Source organism: Macaca nemestrina, chromosome 8 (genome assembly GCF_043159975.1).
Source record: "Macaca nemestrina isolate mMacNem1 chromosome 8, mMacNem.hap1, whole genome shotgun sequence".
NCBI lineage: Eukaryota > Metazoa > Chordata > Mammalia > Primates > Cercopithecidae > Macaca > Macaca nemestrina.
The window spans coordinates 78,868,692-78,884,375 of NC_092132.1; the positions used below are offsets into that span (position 1 = coordinate 78,868,692).

The 15,684-nt window shown below is 41.1% G+C and overlaps 1 long non-coding RNA gene across 1 annotated transcript in view; it reads left to right on the plus strand.

Moving 5' to 3' along the window:
- LOC112426724 (uncharacterized) overlaps positions 1–14,319 on the plus strand; it is a 38,716-nt gene extending 24,397 nt beyond the window's left edge. Inside the window, exons 2-3 of the long non-coding RNA XR_003018128.2 lie at positions 12,362–12,450; positions 12,722–14,319. This is a non-coding gene — a long non-coding RNA (uncharacterized lncRNA). The remainder of the gene's footprint in view (positions 1–12,361; positions 12,451–12,721) is intronic.
- Positions 14,320–15,684: the final 1,365 nt, after the last annotated feature.

Genomic DNA, 15,684 nt, shown 5'->3' on the forward strand with positions numbered 1-15,684 from the left:
GTTGGTATTTCTAGTAAACATGGGCTGTGCCTGGAGGCTGTTGTTTCATGCTTGGCCAGGTTAGAGTTCATCAAAATTGACTTATTGGAAATGCTCCCGTATGGGAATTAAATTATTTTCTAAATTTTTATTAAAGTGGTTAGAGATCCCTTTGAGGCAATTCTGTGAATTATCTCCAGGAGCTACAGGCATTAAGGAGCTGATAGAATGCAGTAAGTAAGTCTGTAGATGGATTTCACTGAACTGGCAGTCAAGGGAAGGAGCCTGGAGGAAGAAGTCCAGAGAGGCGCCAGCTGCCTTAGTGCAAAGGCGCTGTTGTAAAAAAAATTGCTAAATAAGGCAATAGTGCACCCTTGAATTAAACATATATTTAATATATATGTACACAATAGTTTGAAATATTTAAGATTGTTACTTTTTGTTTTCTTCATTGTCTTTTTTTGAGATGGAGTCTCACTCTGTTGCCCAGGCTGGAGTGCAATAGTGCGATCTCAGCTCACTGCAACCTCTGCCTTCCAGGTTCAAGTGATTCTCCTGCCTCAGTCTCCCGGGTAGCTGGGATTACAGGTGTGCGCCACCATGCCCAACTAATTTTGTATTTTTAGTAGAGATGGGGTTTCAACATGTTGGCAGGCTGGTCTCAAACTCCTGACTTCAAGTGATCCACACTCCTCGGCCTCTCAAAGTGCTGGGATTCCAGGCGTGTGCCACCTCACCTGGCTGTCCTCATTGTCTTTTAACAGCTATAATAATAAAGGGGAAATGGCAACTTCCATTTTAACAAAGAGTATTTTGCCAAATATCCATTCTCCTCTTTTTTCCTCCTCTTGGTATCTTGTTTAAAGCTGTTTTCTTACAATATGCATCAGAAAGGTTTATTCCCTTGACAATATATTTAATAATAGACAATTTAGCAGACACTATCAATACCTTCTGAATCTCAATTTCTCAGTTTCTTCTAAGAAAATAAATGTTAGGAACATTTTGTTACATTACATTTTTCTCCCTGTTTACAGCTCCCAGGTTAGCTATAGATGTAAACTGCACACTGCAGTTTTTCTGCTAAGCCTCTATGACAGCATCTCCTGCTATTTGCAGCCTTGAAAATGGATATATGATGGGATATCTTAATTTTTTCCCTTTTTGAGCTTGTATCAGTCATGAGCCAACAAATGCTTGGTAAATGCCTAATAGAATAGAGCACAGGTGCCATAGGGGGATAACAAGATGACTGCATTGCAAGGACTGTGAATCTCACCAGAAAGACAAAATGCTACCTTGGGAAGGCATCGATTATAAGAAGTGTGGCAGAACTTCCCAGACGTTGTAATATACATTGACATATGTATTTAATCCCTTCCTGTCATACTCCCATATTGGTCCCAATGTTCTTCTTTGGCCACATATGGCCTACTTACGATGTGTAGAAAAAGAAGAGCAACCATCTGCCTCAATATTTTGGGAATAAGACCCAGTCCCTCCCAGGAGGAAACAAGATCTGATGAAGTATCATCAAAATAAAGTAGAAGGCAGAAATTGCAAAGGATAACTCAATCCTTATGCAGTCCTTTCTGATACACTTAGTAGTAGTCAGTGGGAAATAAAAAGTGATATAATTTGCAAACTTTCTGCCTGCCAAGAAAGAGTTGTAAGCTTAGGAGTTGAATTAGAAAATGCCAGTGTTTCCTTACTTGGCAATGCTGCTGTCCTCTGGTTTGCAGGCAGAGGAGAGGATGGGCCCCTTGGAAACCTGCTCTTCTGACTGCAGTATTTGGTCAGCCTCAGCAGTGCTCTTCGTCCACCAGTACCAGAGGCAAGTCCAAAGCCTGTGCCTAGAAAGTTCTCAGGAAGCCATCAGAGCCTGCATTTTTTGACTCTGCACCATTTGCCCTCTCCCCTCCTGGCTCCTGTCTTCTCTGGGTTACAAAAGTCAGATCAGAGCCCATTTTAGAGATGCTCGGGGACAGCAGCCTCAGACTTGGGCTCTCTCAAAACCATGTAATCGTGGTGCCTTATGATCTCTAATTGCTGCTCTGGACTCTCAGACCCTGTGCTCTTTTGTGAAATTTTGTTGCAACCCATGTATCAAAGTGATTAATGTTTTCTACAACTAAGTTATAAAAGTATAATGTGGTATCATTTTAAAATTTGAGACACATGACAAATTACTACTGTAATTTAAAATGTAAATCTTTTGTTCAGTAGAGCTGAAATCAAAAATGGTTAAAATTTTGGGGAAAAAAAGCCCTAGAGATACCACAAGTTTGGGCTTTTTAAAAAATTGGGCATTTTAAAAAATGGAGCAAATGCTTTCTAAAGATTCTCTTCTACCAGAGTCTCCATGGCATGGCATGCTGAGTCAAGTGGCTTTTCTTTTCTTTCTTTCTTTTTTCGTGATATAGTAGATTGGAAATGTAGTTTCAGGGTCGAAACCTATAAGAACAATGAATCTAGGTAGGAATGGTTAAGCCCAATACCAAAAGGGCCAGGCAAGAAATGTACCTGAGCAAAGCCAGATGAGGCACAGCTAACAGGAGCATGGGGGAGACCCCACCGTGACTACCCCACGCTGACATGACTGGTAACTGCCATGCAGGAAAACTAGCCACAACAGCCACACCTTCTGAGTATTTGCAGAGATCTTTGGGTTCATGGCTTCTCTGAGCCCGAAATTTTGAAAATACTATTTAGTATCTATAGGCTAATCTGAGCCTAAAAGTAATTACCTAAGGAACCCGTTAAGGGTGTTTGTGCAATCTCCTGGAACTAGCATTTCCTTGAAAGGGAACCTGCGTGTTCCTTTCAAGTGTCTGGTGTGTTTCTCTGAGTAACCAGTTATACTTTGTGAGGACTTTCCAATTCATCAGACAACAGTATAGTTTCATGTGCTCTTAAACCTCATCAACAAGCAAAAAATAGTAAAAGAAAAAAAAAGTCAAGATTATAAAGAACTGGAAAACGCTCATGGGAATGCAGGTTTCTAAATGTTAAGACCAGAGAATTACATATTGGTTAAGAAACAGCAGCATCTTTTCTGAAACATTATGCTCATTCAAACCAAAGTTGTTATAGCTCAGAGCAAGAGAAATCCAACTTAAAGGTGAATGATCAGAGTTGCTATGGAGATGATGCAGGAAATGATTCAGAAGGTTGCTCAGAAAAATATTTCTTTGAATATTGATAAATCTCATTAACATGTGTTAGTCTATGGGTGTTATAAAATGAGTTGAATATCAGGGATTCCTAGTGAATCTGCCCTTAGGCTGTACCCATCATTTGTGACCTACAGTTAGTGGCCACAATAGGTATGAAAATCGGAACTGCCAAATGACACTGTATGCCACAGAGTTACATGTGCAGAGTGGGTGGTTTTCAGATTTGAGCATGCATGAGAATCATAATGGTGCTTATTACAAAAGTTGATCTTATTCTGATTCAGGGGGTCTTCAGATGTGTTTTGGGAAATAATACTTTAAAATGAAAGAATGGGAAGCATCATAGGGTGAGGTTTTGACTGGTTTCTTTTATAAATGGTCTTATTCATACTCTTGATAAGCCATTCTGTCAGCTACAAAATGTTAAGCTTCCTTGAAGAAAGGAAATTTGGTAAATAATTTTTCAGATGATGATAAAAAGAGCCCTTTATTCATCTGCTCATGATGACTCCAAAGTTTATACTCTTAGCCCAGAACTTTTGTTTGAACTCTAGGTGTATATATCCAACTGCCTGCTGGATATCTCTGCTGGAACGTCTGATAGAGGTCTCCGCCTTCACGTAGCCACACCATAATCCTCCCTCTGAGTCCGCTCCATCTGTGGTTTTCCCTGTTTCCGTCAATGGCAACATCGTTTTTCCAGGGAGCCATGCCAAAAAACTTGGAGTCATCCTTGATTCTTTCTTTTTCATTCACCACATGTAATTGGCCAACAAATTCCTTTGCTTCTATATTCAAATATATCTAGAATCTGAACATTTTCCCCACCTTTTGCGATATCCTGGTCCATGCTTTTAGCCGTCTTTTACCCAGGTTGTTGCAGTTTTCCTAACTTTGTGCTTCCATTTTTGTTCCTTTATAGTGTGTTCCCAACACAGCAGCTAGAGTATCCTTCTAAAGTTAAAGTCACATCCTGTCTCTCTTCTCTTCTGCCCCAAGACCTGCCATGGCTCCTCATGTCACTCAGAGTCACAGCCAAAGAACAGAGATTGACCTACAGGGTTCAAGATCTCTGACTTTTCCGGGCGTGGTAGCGGGTGCCTGTAGTCCCAGCTACTTGGGAGGCTGAGGCAGGAGAATGGCATGAACCTGGGAGGCAGAGCTTGCAGTGAGCCAAGATCACACCACTGCACTCCAGCTTGGGCAACAGAGTGACTCTGTTAAAAAAAAAAAAAAGATCTCCGACTTTGTTTTTTTCTTTTTTCTTTTTTTTCCAGAAACAGGGTTTCATTCTGTTGCCCAGGCTAGCCTCACCCTGGTGAGTAGCTAGGACTACAGGTACATATCACCACAAAACACCTGGATATATATTTTTTAATTTTCTTAGAGACAGGTTCTTATTCTGTTGCCCCGGTTGGGTTCAAACTCCTGGCCTCAAGCGACCCTCCCACCTCAGCCTCCCAAAGCACTGGGATTATAGGCATGAGCCACCATGCCTGGCCACTCTCTGACCTTTTCTGAAACCTCCCTCCCACCTACTCACTCTCCTCTAGGCTCAGTATCCTCCTGACTATTACTTGAAGCCACAGGGCCTTTGCACAGGCTGTTCCCTCATGGTCCTAGCTGCCAGGAATGCTCTTTCCTGGGACATTGGAATGGCTCCCTTCCCCACCACCTTCAAGTTCTGGCTTAAACACTGCCTTCTCTAAGGGCCAACTCTTCCTCCTTTAATTAAAATTTGGCCCCCTCCCTACTTGCCCCTCTTCTGCACTGTGAGACTCCCAATCCCCTCTGCACCGTTTGATTTTCCATAGCACCTCTCCCTGCTAACGTGCTGGATTAGTAATTTAATTTTTTCATTGATAGATTGATTTAATGTTATTTATTTTTATTTCTCCCACAGTAGAATATAAGTGCAACAGGAAAGCAGTTTTTATCTATTTTGTTCATTGATGTGTCCCTAGTGCTTAAAAAGGTACTTGGCACATACTAGGTGCTCAACAAACATTTGCTGAGTAAATGGGATGAAATATTTATGATGTGGTTACTAAAAGTCAAGCAGTGTTCTAAGTTCTAGGAATACAGCCATGGACTAGACTGTCCCTTCCTTCTGGGAGCTGACGTTCCTAGTGGGAACTAATCGCAGTGACAGAACTGCAGAGTGGACAGCACTTTATGTTGAGAATGCAGCATGATGGAGCCACTAAAGCAGCCACGGCAGCCAGGGATACAGGAGAGCACTTAGTAGTGGCCCTAAGCAAAAGACAGAGTGGATTGCAGAGGGTAGGGTGTGCAGGAAAGCTAACGCTTCCAGAAAACAGAACACTTCACAGTGTTCAAAAGTACAGGAATCCAGAAAAGAAAAGTGAGCATGAGGAGTAAAGAATGTGCAGGAGAAAGAGAAAGAAAACTTACATGAATAGCATAAAACAAAAACTCCAAATAACAGTGGCTCAACCACACAATGATTTATTCTCCCCCACAAAATAAATCCATAGGAAGGAGCCAAGTCTTGGATAGAAGCTTTATGATTCTGTCCCATCATCCTCAGCGCATACCTTCTATCCTCAAAATCACTTCCCGGGAGACAAAGGAAGGGCAAAAGATGTGCATCGCCTCACTGAGGCATCTTCCAGAATGTGACACAACAGTTCTCACTGAGTAGAGCTCAGTCACATGGCCACAAACCTGGCTGCAAAGGCATATAAGAAAAGTAGTCTTTTCATCTGAGGCATTGCCACTACAAATATCTCTGCCTTAGGAATGTATGAATAAATTACAATTCATTTAGAAGAGGACCCAAGATTAAAACACGTAAAAGAGCTGGACCAAGACCCTGAATTAATCATACCAGGGAGGAAGGATTGATGGTTACAGTTTTACTATCTGCATAATTTATCATTAACTCTTTCTATAAAAATAAATTTTATTGTCTATATTTTAGATATATGTATACAAATGTATACATGTGTGTATATATACATATACACATATATGGTAGAATAAATTAACATATTCATTATCTGATATACTTACCCATTTTTCCCCCTGTGGCAAGAGCAGCTATCATCTACTCACTTAGCAAAAATTCTGAATACAATACCCTACTATTAACTGTAGTCCTCATCTTGTACACTGGATCTTTTGGCTTGTTCATCCTACTTGCTACTTTGTATCCTTTGACCTATATCTCCCCATTTCCTCCCCCATTAGTTCTTTATATTTAACCAACTGTTTAATATGTATATTTATAGTTTCATCCCTAGTATGGCTGTTTTTCAGTTTCTTTTTTGTTTCAAGCCTCAATATAAGAACATCAATCATGTATTATCTGAAATGGTAATACCCAAATCTGGTCCTCCAACTGATGGGAAACAAGTATTTGGGTGTTGAGTGGTGATTAGCAGGGAGGGAGATTTCATAGTTACAAAGATGACTCCCAGGAGGGATAGTCAGAGTTAAAAATGAAAGAATGCTTTGGTAGTTATCTGATGAAAGCTTCTGATATGGAACATTGGCTTTACGCATTTTGAATAAAAGAAATACAGGAAACTAAGACAATTGTTGTATCTTTCAGACCAAATTTTGAGAATCTTTTTTTTTGTTTGTTTGTTTGAGATGGAGTTTCATTCTTGTCACCCAGGCTGGAGTGCAATGACATGATCTCGGCTCACTGCAACCTCCGCCTCCTGTGTTCAGGCGATTCTCCTGTCTCAGCCTCCCCAGTAGCTGGGATAACAGTCTCCCACCACCATGCCCAGCTAATTTTCATATTTTTAGTAGAGACAAGATTTCACCATGTTGGCCAGGCTGGTCTTGAATTCCTGACCTCATGTGATCCGCCCACCTCGGCCTCCCAAAGTGCTGGGATTACAGGCATGAGCCAGGGCGCCCAGCCGAGAATCTTTCAAAAGAGGATCAGGAGTCATTTAACTTTTTAAAAAGTATTTGTATTTTTAAAATTTTTAATTAATTTTTTTATTTCCATAGGTTATTGGGGAACAGGTCGTGTTTGGTTACATGAGTAAGTTCTTTGGTGGTGATTTGTGAGATTTTGATGCACCCATCACCCAAGCAGTATGCACTGCACCCAATTTGTGGTCTTTTATCCCTTACCTCCTGAGTCCCCCAAATCCATGTTTTTCTTATGCCTTTGCATCCTCATAGCTTAGCTCTCACATATGAGAGAGAACATATGGTGTTTGGTTTTCCATTCGTAAGTTACTTCACTTAAAATAATAGTCTCTAATCTCATCCAGGTCACTGTGAATGCCATTAATTCATTTTTTTTTTAATGGCTGAGTAGTATTCCATCTGAGTAGTATTCCACAGTTACTACTGAGTAATATTCTACAGTTTCTTTATCCACTCATTGATTGATGGGCATTTGGGTTGGTTCCCAACCCAATGTTTTTGCAATTGCAAATTGTGCTGCTATCAACATATGTGTGCAAGTATCTTTTTCATATAATGACTTCATTTCCTCTGGGTAGATACCCAGTACTGGGACTGCTGGATCAAATGGTAGTTTTACTTTTAGTTCTTTAAGGAATCTCCACACTGTTTTCCATAATGGTTGTACTAGTTTACATTCCAGCAGCAGTGTAGAAGTGTTCCCTGTTCACCACATCCATACCAATATCTATTGTTTTTTGATTTGGGCCCTTCTTACAGCCAACTGATCTTCAACAAAGCAAACAAAAACATAAAGTGGGGAAAGGACACCCTATTCAACAAATGGTGCTGGGATAATTGACAAGCCACATGTAGAAGAATGAAACTGGATCCTTATCTCTCACTTTATATAAAAATCAACTCAAGATGGATCAAGGACTTAAATCTAAACCTGAAACTATAAAAATTCTAGAAGAGACAACATTGGAAAAGCCCTTCTAGATATTGGGTTAAGCAAGGATTTCATGACCAAGAACCCAAAAGCAAATTTAATAAAAACAAAGATAAATAGCTGAGACTTAATTAAACTAAAGAGCTTTTGTGTGGCAAAAGGAACAGTCAACAGAGTAGACAGACAACCCACAGAGTGGGAGAAAGTCTTCACAATCTATATATCTGACAAAGGACTAATATCCAGAATCTACAATGAACTCAAACAAATTAGCAAGAGAAAACAAACAATCCCATCAAAAAGTGGGCTAAGGACATGAATAGACAATTCTCAAAAGGGGATGTATAAATGGCCAGCAAACATATGAAAAAATGCAATATCACTAATGATCAGGGAAATGCAAATATTTGTATTTTAAACAAAAAGGAATAAATGCACAGTGAAAAGTAAGTCTTTTTCTACACCAGGCCATCAAATCCCTAAACTTCTAGATTTCTAGTGCCTCTGCCCAGAGCACCCCGTCTTACTAGTTTCTTGTATAAGGAAGGTGACACGAAAATGAATGCTTGCTTCTTATTGTCCACAGTATGAACTTTGATTTGCAGGCATTAACAGGAAGAGCAAGTGCAAATGGGACCATCTCTAGGAACCCCCTCCTTGGTTATCCCAGAAAGATATTCTCAGTGCCTCCCAAGCTCCTTCATGGCTTAAAAAAATTGTACTGAAATCTATAACATAAAATATACTATATTAATTGTTTTTAAAATGTACAGTTCAGTGGCATTACATATGTTCACATTGCATAGCCACCACCAGCATCCATTTCCAGAATGTTTTCATCATCTGAAACAGAAATCCTTTATTCATTAAGCAATAACTCCATATTCCCCCTCCGTCATAGCCCCTGGTAACGATTCTTCTACTTTATGTCTCTATAAATGTGACTATTCTAGGGACCTCACGTAAGTGGAATAATACAATATTTGTCCTTTTGGGCCTAGCTTAATTAACTTGGCATAATGTCCACAAGGTTCATCTATGTTGTAACATGTGTCAGAATTTCCTTCCTTTCCATGGCTGAGTAAAATTTATTGTTATGTATACAACACATTTTGTTGATCCATTCATCTGTCAGTGGACATTTGAATTGTTTCCACCTTTTGGCTATTGTGAATAAAACTGCTATGAACATTGGTGTGCAAGTATCTGTTAAGAGTTTCTGCTTTAAATTCTTTTGTTTCCTTTGTGTCTTTTTATAACATACTATTATTTATTGTAGTTGATGAGTAGATGCACACATGCTTTAAATTCACTGTTAAATTCTAATCCCTTGAGAGCAGGGCCCTTGATTGTTTTTTTCACTCCCACAGTCATACAGTTTTCCATTCAACAATCCTATATTAAGCATTGCTGGGTACGAGGCACTATGCTAGACTTTGGGGATACAGGGTGTAATGATGAATGTGACCTGTATCCTCTAGCAGCATAGGTCTAGTGAGGTACATTTTTATTTATCATTGTATCTGGTACAATGTCTGGTACATAGTAAATATTCAACAAATGTTTGTTGACTTGTTGGTTGACTTACTGACTTCATGTATCTTCAGTCGTTCCTGAAAGTGTCATATCAATTATTGGATAGCAGTAAAAATTTTTGGAACAAATGTAAACTCTTTTAGAGTATGACTTTCTTGTTCCTTACTTTATTTATAGCAGATAGGATGGTGTCTATCATACAGTATGGGCTCAATAGTTTAAATAGTTTTAAAATGAATGATGATAGCATAATTTGCCATAGAGAAATCTGACAAGGGCCAGATATTAATACTCATATATTATGAATGGAAAAACTGAGGCATTTAAGAAAATCCAGAAAAGTAGTGACCAAGTCAGGAAAAACTTGGGTCTGTTGACCTGCAACCTAATTCCCTGTGCCCTCCATCACACCAGTGCATAAAATTAGAACTGATGTCCCACCTTTCTGCGAAAGATGTGAACTTTAATTAGGTGTAATCACACACAGCATGGAGAAGAATTAAGGCCTTTAAATTTCCTAAAAATGAAAATGAATCAGATTCTAAAATAAGCTTGTTAAATGCTATTCTTAAATAAAAAAGATAGTAGCATATGATGATGAATTGCTTTTTCTGTTGTGAGAGGTGAAGTGTTACTGTGCCACCTGCTTGGGAAGACCAAGCTGTGTCTAACTTTATACATCATTTCTCTGCTCATTCAGCTCAACCTCATTCCTGACTGTCCATGAATTATTGAGGCTTTTTGTATCTTTTTGAGCAATCTGATTTAGAAATATTTAATCCTGTGTTATATGAACTAGAGTTTAAATCACTTTATTTCATTAAGAATTCTGACTAAATTTTTCATGAAGGAGAAGGTTGAGGCTTTTAATTATTTATAAGTTTTGGATTATTTGTGAATCTGAAGGCCAAGTTTTTCTTATAAATTTAAGATATTTCAGTTTCAAAAACTATCCTGTATTTGAAATATGTAAACTCATTTAATAAACCTAAGTACATTGGGAAAGTGAGACAGTGGAGAAAAAAAGAAAAAAGAAAAGATTAAAAAAAAAAAAAAAGCCTAAGTACAGCACAGTTTGGAAACCCGAGGAAAGCATAGACTAAATTCACACTCAAGCTTAGCTGGGCAAATCCTGAAACTGTCATTGGTCCACTGAGGGTACAGGAGTCAGAGGACCTTAATTAATAAGGCAAAGGATTGTATATATAGATAGAAGGAGTTTGACTTTTTTTTTTTTTTTTTTTTTTTTTTTTTTTTTTTTTTTGAGACGGAGTCTCACGCTGTTGCCCAGGCTGGAGTGCAGTGGCGCGATCTCGGCTCACTGCAAGCTCTGCCTCCTGGGTTCACGCCATTCTCCTGCCTCAGCCTCCTGAGTAGCTAGGACTACAGGCGCCCGCCACCGCGCCCGGCTAATTTTTTGTATTTTTAGTAGAGACGGGGTTTCACTGTGGTCTCAATCTCCTGACCTTGTGATCCGCCCGCCTCGGCCTCCCAAAGTGCTGGGATTACAGGCTTGAGCCACCGCGCCCGGCCGGAGTTTGACATTTTAAGAAGAGTGAATTGAACAGAAATTCTCCAGAAGAACTTAAAGAGAACAGAGTGGACTCTTCCCCATTCTACCAGTTCTGGCCCCAAAGTTATAAAGGGCTTGGATACAGAGGTCAGGCTTGTTATCTTGTTGAAGCTCAGATTTTCTAAATAATAAAATATGTTTTTGCCTTTATGACAACAGGAAATGCTCAGAAGCCTTCAGACTTGGCATAATTTGTCATAAGAATGTAGCTATTCCATTGATTTTATTGTCAAATTTATGCATTCTCCATTGTACCTTTTTCTAGAGTCAGGAGGAGGAAGGTAACCTGGCCAAGTCGTGGCCCATAGTGTTACTTCTTTGTTACCAGCCTTACGTGATTTGGGTGAAATAATGTACAAGTGTGCATTGTGGTGGGAAGGGTCAGAGCAATCAGCAGGGGTCATATGGTGAAATCAAAGACAGGAAAATGGATTTTGGCCAAAAGTTGTACTGGTGACTGACTCAGAATATGTTGGCTCCCCTTCTGTGTTCTGGAGAATGACTGGAGCTCTGCCTCCAGTGGGCCATACTTTCTTCCTACCCAACCGTATGTAATGACAAAAATCCCTCCCTCTTAATAAGCTCCCCCTTGATCTTGCCAGGCAACTGTTAGTGCCTGTGAGAATATAAGATCAGCAGTTCTTACTGTTTTGGTCACTTACATGTGTTCTCTGGCAGAGAGTTTGGTGTTTTGCAATACAGATGGAGAGAGGCAGTCCGAGGAGGAACTGAGGTTGGAGTCAGGAGAAAGATGCAGGCGGGCAAATCTAGGGTCAAGTATTCTCTCCCGCATCTAAGACAGTGAACAGAAAGCAGACACCTTTGGTAGTTCTGGCCTCTAATAACATAAACAACTTATTTGCCCAGATACTATGCCAAATGCTTTATAAGTAGAACCTCATTAAATTCTTACAATATGGCCAGGTGTGGTGGCTCATGCCTGCAATCCCAGTACTTTAGGAGGCCGAGGCAGGCAGATTGCTTGAGCTCAGGAATTCAAGACCAGCCTGGTCAACATGGCGAGACCTTGATTCTACAAAAAGTCCAGAATTAGCCTGGCGTGGTGTTGCCTGCCTGTAGTCCCAGCTACTTGGGAGGCTGAGGTGGGAGGATCGCTTGACCCCAGGAGGTTGAGGCTGCACTCCAGTCTGGGTGGCAGAGTAAGATCCTGTAGGCCCCCACAAAAAAAATTTTTAAAAATTCTTACAGTACCCCATAAAGTAAGCATTATTCTTTATCTCCATGTTACAGATAAGAAAACCAAGATCTATGCTATCTCAAATTCACAGAAAAAGAAAGTAAAAACATTTTTTAAAAAAGAAAACCAAGATCGACAAAGAGTAAGTAACTTCTAAGAATATGGAGCAAGAAAGGGGAGAAACCCAGGCGCAGGCCCTGGACACTCCAGGCTGGTCCACCGTGATGGGCCCTGGTTCAGCAGGCTCCATACTGCCCTCAGGAGCAGCACTGAATAAATGGCTCCCTTTTTCAAATACATGAAGCCAGCCATGACATCAGATGATGCCCTGCCTGAAGGCTCCCCCTGGCCTAACTTCTATTAGTAATACCCGTCTTAAATACTCTTTTCCAGTAATGGTACTTCTCTTACAGTGAGCTTCAGTATTCATCAGGATGCTACTTCCATCCTCCTCTACAATCTTCCAGTTAACAATGCTAGTCTAGACTATCCTTCTAGGAGAAGGGAGGGGAAGGAGGCAGGCGGAAGCTGTGGAGTCCCCTGAAAGCTTCTGGAACACATGTGCCACACGAGGAAGATGCTGCCATCTGGACAACCTCATTAGCTTTCCAGCTGCCTCTGTGTGTATCTTTCTATGGACAGCAACTATGCAAATGTGATCTTTGTTTTAATGAGCATATCAGGTGTATTTTGCTGGAACATTATATATGATTCACTGTGGTATTAAAGTAACAATTTGGGCCAGACAGCTCATGCCTGCCTGTAATCCCATCACTTTGGAAGGTAGAGGCAGGCAGGCAGATCACTTGAGGTCAGGAGTTTGAGACCGGCCTGGTCAATATGGTGAAATCCTGTCTCTACTAAAAATACAAAAATTAGCCAGGCGTGGTAGTGCACACCTGTAATCCCAGGACCAAGCAGAGGGGTGGGGTGGGGACCATTCTAACACCACTGTTCAGCAATGAAGCTGCTGCCTTGTAAAACAGGCTGAATGAATGCAGGGGCTGCAGTAGAGGGGAGTCCTGTGTTGAGGAGGTAGGAGGAGATTAGATGGCATCAGAGGTCCCTTCCAAATTGCAGCATGTATAATTCTAAAAATAAAGTGCTGCTGGTATGATCTCCTTCTTTATCAGTGGGTTGATACATTTCAACACCCTACCCCACCTCAGCCTCCCCTTGGCTCCTCAGAGTCTCTCTCACTTCTCCAAACAGTTTGCACAGTGGCCACAGATGGACCCTGATGCATGACACAGCCATCTCCGAAAGGCTGATAGCCCTACTCCATCAATCATGGCTACTGATCTCTTAGCTCTGCGTGGGTCAATCCATCCTAAACAGGGGGATATCTTCTATCTGGTAAGTTCCACAAGAGTAAAGACCATGCCCATCTTGCTCACCGCTGAATTTCCAGCACCAGTCCCAGAGCCTGATATGTAGTTGAATGACTAGAAAGTGATGAATGAATGAATGAATGAGTAATAAGCACAGTTGCCAAAAAAGAATTGGGAGAGGAAGGTGGCATTATCACCACGATAATTTTATCCTATTCAAGGAGCTGTTTGAACCAAGATCTAATACTTTCAAAAGCCATAATCATCTGCCATTTGGCCCAGATTGTGAACTGGGAGAGAGTAAGCGTGCTGTCATACCTAGGAAAGGCCCCCGGTGAGTCCCTCCTTCGGTTCAAACCGATCTGCTGACCTTTTCTTTGAGCTGTGGCACCAAGCATAATCTTTTGGACATAGAATGTGCTCTACAAATGTCTGTGATGGTGACTAAGTACCCCAGGTCCTTGCAAGAAGGCAGTGTCCTGAATTCTGTGGTTTCCTAGCACAGAATCTAAGAACATAATATAATAAAGCTCTAAGGTTTGTTGGGCTTGTGAATCATGAAGGCTTGCCCTATACTGAACTGGAGTCTCCACCCAGGGGTGCTGCCCCTGAGATCCTGAGATGTAGAATTGCATGGGAGCTTTTTTTTTTTTTTTTAAATGAAGTAGTTTGGGTCTTTACCAGAATCCTGCTCAAAATGCATCTTTCTTTTTGAGACATGATTCATTCAAATGTTCTTTCTGTGACTCCCCTTTAACTGATATTCTTTTAGGGTAAAATGCTATATGCAAATTTGGGTTAATTTTAAAAAATTTAAAAACTTCATTCTAATCTTGCTTTTGACTTCATTACTCCACTGAAAAAGTTAAGATCATCAGTGACCTCCAGTCACTTAATTCATTGTTGAACTCTCTGTCCAAAAAAATACTTTTCCCCTTAGCTTCTGTAACATTACATTTTGGTTTTCCTCTCACTTATGTGGCCTTTCCCTTCTCAGTTCCCTTTAAAGCTCGTGCTTCTATACTCAGCGGTTAAATGATGGAGCTCCGGAGAGCTTGGCTCCAGGGCCTCTTCTTTCCTAACTCCATACTTGCTCCATACCAGTGGCCTCAGTTTTCTTCCATATGCTGATGACTGTTAAATTAACTCCAGCTCAGATTCCTTCTCTAAACTCCAGACCCATTTATTGCCTTGACGTGACCATTTGAACGTTTTAAAAGCACCTCTAGCTCAATTTGTCTAAAATTGAACCTGCAATCTTCCTCCTAAAACTCTCCTAAACTGGTTCTTTTCCAGTGTTTTCTATTCCAGCCAATGGCTTTAGCAACCTGCCAGTTACTTGGGCCATCAACTTTGGAGGCATTCTTTTTTTTGTTTTTGAGACGGTGTCTCCCTCTGTCGCCCAGGCTGGAGTCCAGTGGTGCGATCTTGGCTCACTGCAAGCTCCGCCTCCCGGGTTCACACCATTCTCCTGCCTCAGCCTCCCAAGTAGCTGGGACTACAGGTGCCCGCCACCATGCCCAGCTAATTTTTTGTATTTTTAGTAGAGACGGGGTTTCACCGTGTTAGCCAGGATGGTCTTGAGCTCCTGACCTTGTGATCCGCCTGCCTCGAACTGAGGTTGGAGTTAGGAGAAAGATGCAGGCGGGCAAATCTAGGGTCAAGTATTCTCTCCTGCATTTAAGACATTTAAGGCCCGATATTCTCATCCCAGCCTCCCAAAGTGCTGGGATTACAGGCGTGAGCCACCGCGCCCGGCCTGGAGGCATTCTTGACAAATCCCTCTCCCTACCCTCCATTGCTAAGTCCTGCTGATTTTACCACCTGCTATGGTTTGAATGATGGTTCGTTGTCCCCACCCCAAATTCATGTGGAAGCTTAATCCCCAATGGAAGACTGTTAGGAGGTGTGGCTTTAAGGAGGTGATTGAATCATGAGGCCTCTGCCCACATGAATAGAATTAGATGCCCTTATGAAAGGGCTTGACAAAGGGAGTTTGCCTCTCTCTTGCCCTTCCGTCCCTTCCACCCTGTGAGGACACAACA